The sequence below is a fragment of the Herpailurus yagouaroundi genome, unplaced genomic scaffold (genome assembly GCF_014898765.1).
Source record: "Herpailurus yagouaroundi ecotype Mexico unplaced genomic scaffold, PumYag 187, whole genome shotgun sequence".
Lineage (NCBI taxonomy): Eukaryota > Metazoa > Chordata > Mammalia > Carnivora > Felidae > Herpailurus > Herpailurus yagouaroundi.
In genome coordinates, this window is record NW_024412418.1 from 27,480,856 (window position 1) to 27,493,962 (window position 13,107).

A 13,107-nucleotide genomic window follows, 5' to 3' on the forward strand; every position below is an offset into this window, starting at 1 on the left:
GATAGCCTAGTTAATATAACATGATTTCTATTTAGTACAATTTAAGTTATCATGCATTCACCTGATATTTAATTATGTTTTAGTATATTCTATATATGTTTATGTACTTATCTTACTAATCTTTTTTTTTCTTTTTTACATTTCTGGAAGAGCAGTCCACTTACATGGAATGAAATTACCTTAGATTTTATTATTCTGGTTCAGCTTAAAAACAGTATTACTTAACTCTTTTTTATTTGTTTCAAATTAGTAGATCAGACAATTAGAAGCAAGATACCCATCTATCTGTGGCTTACAATACTGGAAAGAATTAGCCATTGCTTGTGCTATAAATAAATAGACTGAGGGTTTATGATAAATACCCTAATGCTGTAGTGAGGTCCCTTAATTTGAGCACAGAACATAGTGTTAGCTAAAACCCTTTCTAGTAACAAAAGCTTCATGTTAATAAAACTGCAATTAAACTTCTGGCATCTCCCAGGTGAAAAAATTTAATCCTTTTACAAAATAAAAAAGGAAAAGAAAAAATTTCCAGTAATTGGGGGAGGGTTAAATGTAATAAACAGCTGATGAATTATTCAATACATGTATTCAATACAGTAATCATTCAGATTACTGGCAAATCTAGAGAATTTAATAAGCTTCTCTAATTGACTTTCATGCCAAATTACATTATTTTTTTCTACATTTTTATTGAAAAGTGCTTGTTAGCTGAGTTTTGACAAATAAGTACAACAGCATGACCACTCCCATGTTAAAGATATAAAAACGATCATAGGCATCTGGGTGGCTTGGTGGTTAAGCATCCAACTCGAGATTTCGGCTCAGGTCATGATCTTGGCTCAGGTTATGATTGCACAGTTCATAAGTTCGAACCCCACATTGGACTCCATGCTGGCAGTGTGGAGCCTGCTTGGAATTCTATCTCTGTTCTTCCCCAGCTCTCTCTCTGTCTCTCTCTCTCTCTCTCAGAGTAAATAAACTTTCAAAAAAAGATGTAAAAAAGTTCTAATACTTTCCTTATATCTTATGAGTGTGTTTACTTATACAATGGTCAAATTAGGCAAATCATTCTCAATTCCAAATGAGTAAAGGGATGTACAAACCTGAGCTGGATTCACTCAACAGAATTATATTGGGAGGAGAGAATATCTGTGCAGGCTGACCTTATGTAGACAGTCTCCAGGTCTGACCGAGTTGGGAAAGGGAAAGTAATGGTGTGAAGGACAGTGCAAACTATGCTTTCATAGAATCTTATGAAGCTAAATCTTGGCCATCCTCCTCTCTTGCTTACTGGCTTTCCTTTGTGTCCAACGTAATAAAGTCAAACTTTGAGTTGGCATCCTTAAGAATTTGCTAACTGTGCCTAGACTGTACATAGCAGCACAGGCCTAGTACTAAGATGTTCTACAGTTTAAATGAAAAATCAGCTGAAAATGTGATTTCTTAGCTAATGAACAAATGCGGTTTTAATCTGTCCCCTCATTCTTCACTCTACTACAGGCTTTGTTCTCACACTGTTATAAAGAGTGTACTTCTTTTTAATTTTTAAATTTTTGTCCAGCTTTATTGAGATATAATTAACAAACAACACCACGTAACTTTAAGGTGTATAACATAATCATTCGACATCTGCATATTGTGAAATGATTACCACAATAAAGATAGTTAACATATCATCACCTCACGTAGTCACCATTTGTGTGTGTGTGTGTGTGTGTGTGTGTGTGTGTGTGGTGAGAACATTAACTCTCTTAACAAATTTCAAGTATACAATATGTTGTATATTAAACACCCAGAACCTATTCCTCTTGTAATTGAAAGTATGTATACTTTGACCTACAGCTCCTCATTTCTCCCACGCCTGAGCCCCTGGAGGCAACCACCAATCTATTCTCTGTTTCTGAGTTTGATTTGTTTAGATTCCATGTATAAATGAGATCATACAGTAATTTGTCTTTGATTTATTTCACTTAACAATAATACCCACAAATTTCATCCATGTTGTCACACATGTGAGGATTTCAGTGTACATATATATGTGTGTGTGTGTGTGTGTGTGTGTCTGTGTGTATATATATGTGTGTGTGTATATACACACATATATACATATGTGTATATATACATATGTATACATATGTATATATACACACACACATATACACACACATATATACACACATATATATAAATGTACATGCACACACTACATTTTCATGATCTATTCATCCATTGATGGACAGTTAGGTTGTTTCCATGTCTTGGCTATTGTGAATAATGCTGCAATGACCATGGGAGCACGTACAGAGTCTATTTTAGAGGCAGGATCGTGTGTTGTTTAATAGCAGGAACACTTAAACCAGGTTTCTTGGTGAAAGTGTTTGCTCTGGCTTCTACCATGTAATATGGTTAAGTTATTTATTCACTTTTCTCCCACTTAGGCCCATAGCTACCTGGACAACCATAGTTATAGTAAATGAGTTTTAGGTACCCATTAATATTCTACTGGTCTGAGCGTTTCTTATAAAACAAACAAACCTACAACCATATACGTCTACTCTTAGATACCTACTTAATAAAAACTAAAATGTGTTTAAAATAATCATGTGTCTGAATATTCAGAGAAGCTGCATTTGTAATAACCAAAAACTCTAAAACAAACTAAATGCCCATGAAAGGTTCACGGATAAACGAATCGATCATTCTGTGTAAGGGATGCTACTCAGAAATAAGGGAAAAACTACTTATTCATGTAGTAGTGTGTATATATCACAAGATATGCTAAATGAAAGAAGTTGAAACAAACAAGTACATATTGTATGATTCCATTTATTTGAAATTCTAGAACAGTCAAAACTAATTTATTAATGACTTAATAAGTTTTCTGGTAAGATGTGATAAAGGAGCCATGAGCAGGGAAAAGCTGTATCAAGATCAGGAGTATCAGGACATATATGTTGGAAAACCAAAAATACTGTGTTATTTGGCAAAAAAAGTATAGTTTTTGCTTTAAAAATTTTTTTAAATGTCCTTTGGTAAATCTGTTTACAAACTTGATTTTTCTTTCATGCTTTAGTCAAATGTAATGCTTGCTTCAGGGGGGGAAAATCTCCTGTAATTGAAGACTAGGCATTTATCTGTCAAGACAACAATACTGAGTATGCTGAGTGGCTCTTCTGCATGAATATTTACAAACCTCAACAAGGCAGAGCATTAAAATAGTGACATAAGAGCCTCCCATTGTTTAACTGAATTAGCAACTTTACCAAAAGCAGTGGTAGAGTTTCCATAAAATTCAAAATAACAGATATGAATGTTCTAATAGATATTTGTGGGTTAATTTAAATACAGCTTTGAGAATAACAAAGGGACTTTTTTTTGTTTTTAATGCAAAAAGAATTTGTGAAACTCTAATGGCTTATTAAAGGGGAATAAATGACTTAGAAGGAAGGAAACTTGCTTTCCATTCTGTCTCCAATAATTTGGATTAGTCACCTAAGTTGTAAGGAATATATTCCCCTTTGCCACCCCTTTGCCCACCCCTTTGCCATCCACCTATTCCATGTTCAGATGTCATCATGTTGCTTATAGGCCTGGTGATTGGGGAAACAAAACAAAACAAAACAAAACAAAAAAAACTTCTTGACTCGAGGGGTATATTTTATATCTTATTTTTTTTTTTTATTTTTTAAAGTTTATTTATTTATTTTGAGAGAGACAGAGACAGCACGAGTGAGGCAGGGGCAGAAAGAGGGAGAGAGAATCCGAAGCAGGCTCCAGAGCCCAACATGGGGCTTGAACTCACAAACCATGAGATCATGACCTGAACTGAGATCAAGAGTTGGACTCTTAACCAACTGAGTCACCCAGGCGCCCCTTAAGGGGTATATTTTAAACAATAATAATAACGAAAATAATAGGTTTTTTATTATTTCAAGCTCTTACGTTCTAAGCACTCTGCAATAAAGCTTTTGAACATGAATTATATTATTTAAAAAGCAAATTCTCTGGAGACAAAACTATGAAGAATCTCAGACTCTGAGAAATAAGTGATTTTCTCCAAATCCAAAGCCAGAAGAAAGAGGCAGAGCCTGACCTCACATCTGTCTTTGTCTTGCTACAAGCCTCTTATAATAACGGCATTTTCAGCCTCCCTGGGCTTCTGCTGGATCCACAGTAGCAAGCAGTCCATCATTTGGGTTCTTCCTCTGACTGGTGGGGAATATGGCTGCTCAGCTCTCTTGGTGCTTAAAATTCACCTGGACACTGATTAACTTGTGATTAACTTGGCCACTTGCCCATTTATTTCATTCTGCTCCTCAACTTTAGTAGCTAAATGGCCCCTGCCAAAGCCGTAGGGCTCACAGTGCTATGGCCAATGGACATCCCAACTGAATCTCCTTTGGAAATGGTCCTATAGACTTTTGGTAATTCTCAGTTACCATTCATCTCTACAGATACTCCTGAAGTTTCTGTGGGTGCCTTCAAGGTCCTAGTATCCTTAATTCCCCAGGGTTGCTTATTTCTTCCAATGACCAACTAGGAGATAGTTTCTGTGAGTTGTTTCCCTTTTTTGTAAAATGACATGACCATTATCTATGACTCTACATAGAAAAAGGTGCTCTGAGAATGCGTAAGTTGATGTATGCAAAAACTTTTTGAAGTTTTTAACACCTTTAATGTTCTCCTCTCTCAATTGAAGAGGATTGGACTAGATCATCTCCAAAGTTCCCATGGATCAATGATTCTGTGATCTCTAAGTTATGAGCTTCCTGTTCAAAATCCTGATTTGGACTTCAAATGCCTCTGTTTACACTGAGGCAGACTCTAGTAAGCATTCCATAAATTAATGAGTGCTTAGAATGAACTTAAAAGCACTCAGAAGTCTAATTTCTCAACTCTTGCTTGGGTTGCCTTATTTTAAAGGTCTTCTGATTTTCCTGAAGTGAGCCTCAGTAGACCACTGTAGCTCACTTTTAAAGACATCGGGCCACTAAGAAGTTTTAGATGATAGAGAATTTCTCTTATTTCCTTGGTCTGAGCTGTACCAATTGTCTCAAGAAATTTCAAATTGGCTTATGATGGCTATTGTAAAAAGGCCTGTTCAGTTCATCCAATCCCAAATTGAACATTTTTAATTCTAAAACAAATTTGGGGTATTAAATGACAGCAGTAATGTTCACAGCTGAACTATTGAGGGTGAAATGACGCTGAATACCTTCTAACATTTTGGTACATTGGCCATGTTTCAATCTGCAGGATATTTGGTTTATGTGCAAACAAAACTGTTCTATTTTTGCCTTTGATTTACAACTAAAAAATCTTACCCTCCAATTCAGTGTACTTAACATTCAGTATTCCATTATAAAATATTAAATTTTTATGGAGAATTTTTATAGCAGAATCACCTTACCACTTTCAAATAAGTAAGGAGTAAAAAGCTAGCAAAATGTAAGATTCTTGGAAGTCACGTCTTTGAACCCTCTGCCTCGCCTTTTTTAGCTGTAGTAGAAGTGATGATCTTCCTACAAATAAAGCTGCTAAGTATAAAAATATCTACATTTCTTTACTGAATATTAGTGTTTAATTGCTTGTTTTCAATTGAGAAAGAGATAGTTAATTGTTATTGAACTTTTTAATGGAACTTTAATTTCTAATGGCTCCATTGTCACATTTACCTCATGATAAATAGAATTTAGTAGCGACTGATTGCTTCATGTTTACAAAAATTTTCACTGGCTTTGGTTCTCAGACTAAATTACCATTTAAAATATATTTAATTCCGTAATTAAATCTTACATGTATCATTTTAATTCAAAACATAGGACTTATTAATGTAAGATTGCAAACGGAGACAGACTTAGGAATAGGAAATACTTTACAATAGGAATGCTTTCTAAAATCGATCACATGATACATATTTTCCTAACAACGTGTTAGCATCTCTATTACCCTATTTCACATGGACTGGAGATGTAAGATTCAATTGTGGCATCCCCTCTTTGATTGATGAACGCATCTGAACTACATGAAATAATGATGGCTTCTATTTATTGGACATGTAAATGTACTAGAAAATCACATTATCTTTTATTATTATGGCAGTTCCTCAAAATAGGTAGGCTTGTATCTCTTTTCAGATGGAAAAACAGAGAGGGATAAAAATTAAGTACCTGATAAAAAGATTTTATCACCTAGTGAGGAGCAGAGGTGCACTTTATGCGCACATTCGCCCATACCCGAACCTCTGTTTTTCCTCTACCTGGCCTCTGTTGCCTTTCTAGGATTTATCCCTAACTTCTATAAAGAAATAAAGCCCATTTATCTAAGCAACAGCTGTTGTTTCTGTGCAGCCCCTCTGACGGATAAAGAAAACCAAACCATGGGGAGTAATGACAAACTTACCTTCAAAATGCAGTGAAAAGTCTCAAGAGTCAGCTTGGTTCAAATGCTGGCTCTGCCTTTTAATGTGCTTTGTGATGAGGTACAAGATTCAGAAGCCCAAAGCCCTAAGTCTTCCCATACACAGATCTGACAAATAAGGTTAAATGAGCCCGTAAAAATAGAGATTATGGTTGGTAATAAAAACTATACCCATCTTCTTTTTCTGACTCTTCTCTAACTGCCTCGCACCCTCCTCTTTCTCCTTTAAATGTATGGGTAATCGAGTAGGTCCAGGAACGAATGGCAGCTTCAGTTCTGTTTCGTGATGTTGGGGAAGTCACAGCCTGCCGGCATGTCTGTTTTGACATCTGTAAAACCAGAATAATAGCCTACAACTGCACACCATACTGTGAAGACAAACGCAGTAACACCCACAAAGCAGACTGAGCTCAGGGGAAGGCAGGAACCCTGTGCAATAAAAAGTAATGGCAGCAACCGCATTTAAAACTTTTATTTCCAAGATATTCACTAAGGAGATTTGAAAACCTGCTGTTCGGGACGTAGTGTCCTTTCATGAGAAACAAACGTCTGCCCGTATTCATTCACGTCCAGGTCAGCAAAGGATGGCTGTAGTTTAATATACTTGTTGCACCCTCTGTAGATTAACAAGGAGCCATTGGGAAAATAAACTGTGTGGTAACTGTGCTGGCAGGAAATTCAAAAAGCAAAACAAACAAAAACAGCCAGCGCCCCCCCCCCCAAGGCCCATTCTGTGCAGTTATCTTTCAGCTGACAGCATGTTTTACTGTGAATTTTATTGGCTTTACCCTAAGCTAGCTTTAACCACCTTAATTGGGAGATTGTGCCAGCATCTTGGATGTCACTTTGCCCGACAACAGGTGTTCCTAATACGCCATGCCATAAGTCCCCCGGTGTCACGTTCGATCGGATCTACTCTTTCCACGGAGCTCGGTAATTAGAAATTGTGCAACATTTCACACTTGATGTGAGACTTAGAGTTTTCAACATTCTCCCAGAGGAGGACTGTCAGGAATAGAACGCTTTCAGATGAAATCGTTTGCTTAAAACAATGCATGCAAAAGCATGAGACACACTGATTAAGGGCAAGCGTTTTTACATTTCTTTAGTTTTAGAACTCCCTCAGCTCTCATTGCTCGGCATGGCTGTCGACGTTATAAATGACCATGAATATATCAGCAAGCCTTTCTCCCGCTCTTGCTCAGTGCCCCTGACAGGTTCTGGGGAATGCTAAACTGTTACAGGAGACACATTTGCACCTCAGCCGGGGCAGTGCAGCCAAGCAACGGGAGTGTGCTGGGGGAGGACTTTTGTCTGGGTGTCACTCTTTGATTGAAAAAGAGCACATAGCAATGACCTTCTAACTGTCCTGGCAATGAAAGAATTACCTGGTGTGAGCAGAGTTAGTAAAATATTCCTTTTAAAAGTTAGAGCAGTATAATAGCAGAGTAGAAAAGGGGGACTAAAATTAGAAAGAAAGGAGGCCAGTCTTTCAGGAGAACGCTTTGTCCCTTTCAGAATAAAATCTTTTAAAAACACACATCAGTAATCCACCCAAGTCAAACACAACCCATTGTTCAATGCCTTACAGACTCAATGGGCCTTTTTTTATTGTTCTCCCCCGCCCCCACCGTCAGATTTGATACTGATTTTTTTCTCCCAGAGTTGATACAGATTTGACACGGACTTGTCTGTAGAATCTGGTTTTCTTGTTTCAGAAAACTAATGAAAAGTGATAATAAAAAGCAGAATCCTATTTATGAGGCTTGTCCCATTCAGAGTTTTCATGGTGTCTCACACTCAGTAAGTCTTTGGGGGGCAGTGCTGCTGCTCTCCCAGGGAGACTTCCAAGCACCATCCTTCAGAGCACTGTGGGGCTAATCCTCCAAAAGATTGTCTGACTCCCAATTTCTTTCCAGATAAGGATGTTCAAGGGCTTCCTTGATCCAGACCCCAATGCTTCACAGTCCCACCTCACCGCCCTCAAGCTTGCCTCCTAACATTCGTGCCACATGATTGCCTATCTCTGCCCTGCATTTCCTGTTTCTTTTGCTATGCACTGTATCTGCAGTCCTTTGCCTTGTGTCCCCATCTCCATGTGTCTTTGTTGTCACTTACCCCACCTCTGCCCCTTAAGCTTAAATGAATTGCTATCTGTTCAGAAATCCCATACAATATATTCAGATGCTTCCTAAGTCATTTCATCACATCTTCTCCCATGCATCATTATATACTGTATCATACGTAGGATAACGTAGTGCAATACGATATACACTATATAATACAAAATATCATATAAGATAATGTATTTGTGCCATATATTATGTTTCCTCAAGGTCTAGATTTAATTTGGGCTTATGCCTCCTCTATATAGCACCTCCCAGAGTCCACTCTATTCAGTGTGTACTAGATAACCTAAACAGATACCAAAAGGAATATCTGTATTCTCATTTCACTGATTCTCCCTTCGTTGGTACAATTTTCCTCTTGATTTGTTCACAAATGTCTTCATTCTTCTGGCTGAAAATGACAAGGTTGCAATGTGGTCTAGACAGAAGGCAAGAGTGAATAAATCCCAAAGAAACGTTGAGGTGTATTGTGGCAAAATGGTTGTTGAAACTGAAAGGCGCCTGGAATAATTTAGCCCATTCTTCAAGGTACCAACTCCTCCAAGGAAACCTGCCCTGATCCCTCAGGAAATGTTGCCTTTACCCTGGAATTCTGTGGACCACACTATATAAAAAAATCACAATTGTGTGGACATCAGCACTAACTCTCACAAAAACTGGGACTATATTTTTAAACCAATGTTGGTTAAGAAAGCAACAGACTTTCCACTATTTTGTTCTTATTTGGAAAACATGCCATTGCCTCCTGTCCACTCAAAATACTATGTAAATTCTGTTTTAGGATTTAACTAGACACACATCAATTAGCGAGCCTAAAACCCAATTGTAATCCTTTGCAACTCCAAACAGCCCACAAATAAAAGCTTTTAGAAAAAGAAGTTAGTCCTGTCATTTGAATTCTAACATTCTCAGTCCTTTTTCATTCAGCTTGTGAAATGTCTTTAATAATAAAATTCTGTTTGTGTACCTTTCTTTATTTGTATCTTTTCATTTCAAGAGTAGGGCATATTATTTTAAGGTTATCAGTTTTATCTTGATAGGTCTCAATTTTCTCATTTTCTACGTACACATCATGATACCACCTGCTTCTTTGGCTCCTGGCCATCTTTCAGCTGGTGGAAATTGACTTTCAGAGCATTTGTAAATGACCGAGTTCCCACTCTATCTACCTCACTGTGCTATTGTGAGGATTACATTTGATAATGTGAAAGTGCTTTGAAACTAGAAAAGTCTTATACTAATCATATCATCTCTGAATTGTGGGTCATTTGAGACTGATGGCACAGTCTTAAACGGTGCCAGAATCACCGACCTTTAGATCAGTTAATTCCGTGAAATTAAATAACGTGCTTTGTTTCAACATCTGACCCAGTTGTTCAGAGCTGGGATATAAAGTGTTCTGAGGTGTGTGTGCACGTGCACGTGCACGGGTTATATAGAGGAGGATGTTAACCTACTACAAAGTAAATGCAACATAAAAAATCAATGTCAGTGATGACAACCTTATTTCTCAGTTGTTTAACCTGATCCAGGGCTCAAATTCAGATGGTACAATGACATGGACATGCCAGCTATTAAATATTATGTTTTCATTTGAGTTAAACCTCTCCACTGCTTCCTCTTACTCCTTTCCCCTAGAATCCTGCCCCATTGCCAAGACAACTACTGTTCTGATTGGTCGGTGTCTTGATAAATATTTGATATTTGCCTTTTCCTAACTGTGTAAGTAGAAAAAAGGATGAAAGAGAAAACGAGATATGGGTTGCTCCTAACCTGGCTTGAACTTTACAGAGGAGGGAAAGAAAAGGGATGAGCTTCCTAACCGGGTCGTTTCTTTCAGATCTCTACATTTCTTATTTTCCGGTTCCCATTGCTGGAGATAGACCCTCCTGGGCTGTTGCAGCACCCTAATTCTTTCTCTAGTCTCATAATATGTTCCAGTCTCCTCACGCGAACTGCCATTATGCATCGCTGGCATCTAAGGAGATATTGCCCTTCCTAGGTGCCTTTATTTACGCCCCAGGCATTCAGGGTGATACTCCTGTGTGTTCCCAGCATGCCATAGTCTCATCCTAAAGCGTGTATCACTGTGTACTGTAATACATTGCCTTTTTACTTGTTTGTTTATCCCCAAGACTGATCATTCCTTATCAAAGTTCTCCGGCACTCGGGGAATGATCCACAAATGAACGAATAAGTAGGCTTCATGTGTTGAGATTTAGTATACAAGACCATGTGTGACCATTAAATGCATTTGATCTTAATTCCTGTTTCAGGCACATAAACAGTGATACTCAGAGAGAGAACCATTACACAGAACAACTGTCTGGATTTGAGCGGAGTCTGTCTGATTCCAAAATCTGTATCCTTGCAATGGCCTCACATTGCATTTCAAGTGAGGAATAAATCTTTCCTTTCCCACTGAGCCTCATAGCCCATGGGCGTTTGTGGTTCACCGAGCAGCCCCATTATTCTCTGACTCGGTTTTCTCCACTGAGATTTGAGAATTTTTTTAAACCATTTCTAAAGTTTATCCCATATGAATCTTTGCAACACAGATTCTGCTCTGTATCCAGCAATCAAATCAAAAGCCACTGAGGTTTGGGATTCTCCAGGCCATTTGTCAAAACGATTCTTGGGCTTGAATGCTTTATGCTCCAGTATTCTCTTTCTTTTGTTCTTTTTTGGGCCTGTGACATTTTTTAAGGCTTTACTTTCTGAAAACATTTTACAATTCCCATTGTTTGCACAGATGTATCGCACAATAGAGTGGTGTGGTATCTGCCTTCCCAGCTCTTCCCCTTATCTGATCTTTCACATTGTGCCACACTTTTTTTTAAGTGTTTATTTATTTATTTATTTATTTGAGAGAGACAGAGACGGAGACAGTGCAAGTGGGGAAGGGGCAGAGAGAGCGGGAGAGAGAGAGAATCCTAAGCAGGCTCCACACTGCCAGCGCAGAGCCCAACACGGGACTTGAACTCATGAAACTGGGAGATCATGACCTGAGCCAAAGTGAAGAGTCAGACACTTCACCGACTAAACCACCCAGGCACCCCTGGTCTTAGTCTTCATCAAATTATCCAAGAGAAAGTTTTTTTTAGAAATGTAACTTGTACCTGGTGTGGTTTATAAATTGGTATTTCTTCTACTCTTCCTAAACATGTGACCTCTTTTTCAATGCCATGGAAAAGGCCCACAGACTTCAGGCAGGTGGGTGTGCCTGCCTAATGTGTACCACAAGGCTGGTACCAACGGCTGCTCAGCCCTTCGTCCAGATCCTGGCCAACCTCCAGCTGGTAGCATCTCTTGGGTAAGTTACAGTTTTTTGAACACTTATGAGTTTTCTCATATGTTAAGAGGAAATAGAAATAATAATCACCTTCTTGGGTTGGTAGTAGAAATAAATGTACCTTACTTGACTTAGCCCTGAAGGAATTTTAGTAAACTGATTTTGTATGTAATTCTTTTAAAATAAGGAGATTTCAGTTAGAAGTTAAAGAGAGAGGGGCGCCTGGGTGGCTCAGTCGGTTAAGCGTCCGACTTCGGCTCAGGTCATGATCTCGCGGTTCGTGAGTTCAAGCCCCGTGTCGGGCTCTGTGCTGATGGCTCAGAGCCTGGAGCCTGTTTCAGATTCTGTGTCTCCCTCTCTCTCTGACCCTCCCCCGTTCATGCTCTGTCTCTCTCTGTCTTAAAAATAAATAAACGTTTAAAAAAATTAAAGAGAGAGAGAGAATATAAATGGTTTTGAAAAAAACTCTTGGCAATGCTAGTGTATTGTATTTTTCATCAGTTTCCAATGCATCCTAATGGTGCATGGGAAAGAATTCCCAGGATTCTTACTATCAATGTGTTTTTAAAAAGCAGGGAGTGGTTAGCAGAAAGGAAAAACCAATTCTCTTCTATAGACTCCAGAAAAGAGAACAGCCCAGCCTACATCCCGACTTTAATCTGTGAAACCTGTCAGGCTTTGGCCATGTAAGATAATTAAGTCTTGTTGTTTTTTTTTTGTTTTTTTTTTTCAACGTTTATTTATTTTTGGGACAGAGAGAGACAGAGCATGAACGGGGGAGGGGCAGAGAGAGAGGGAGACACAGAATCGGAAACAGGCTCCAGGCTCTGAGCCATCAGCCCAGAGCCCGACGTGGGGCTCGAACTCCCTGACCGCGAGATCGTGACCTGGCTGAAGTCGGACGCTTAACCGACTGCGCCACCCAGGCGCCCCTTAAGTCTTGTTGTTTTAAACAGTAAGCCCGTGGTAAGTTGTTACAGCAGCAAATGGAAAATGAATACACCTACCTTGTTTCACCCACCAGGAAGTATGCTTCATGTGAACAGGAACTGATCTAGTGGTCACCATATTTCTTGTGCCAAGAATAGTGATTGGTACATAGTAAATATTCACTAAATTGTTGATGAATTTCAATTAATAATTTTAGATTAATTAATCATTTTGTCAGATTCGACATAAAGACTTTCAAAAGAAAAATGTGTCAAACAATACCTGCTTACATTTTGTAATTCAACAAGCATCTTTCTCTGTTATTTGGTTTTA

At 38.4% G+C, this 13,107-nt stretch overlaps 1 pseudogene; it reads left to right on the forward strand.

Annotated features, from left to right (window-relative positions):
• The first annotated feature begins 11,737 nt into the window (after positions 1–11,737).
• The window catches only part of LOC121043746 (transcription initiation factor TFIID subunit 10-like), a 33,751-nt pseudogene continuing 32,381 nt past the window's right edge, over positions 11,738–13,107 (forward strand).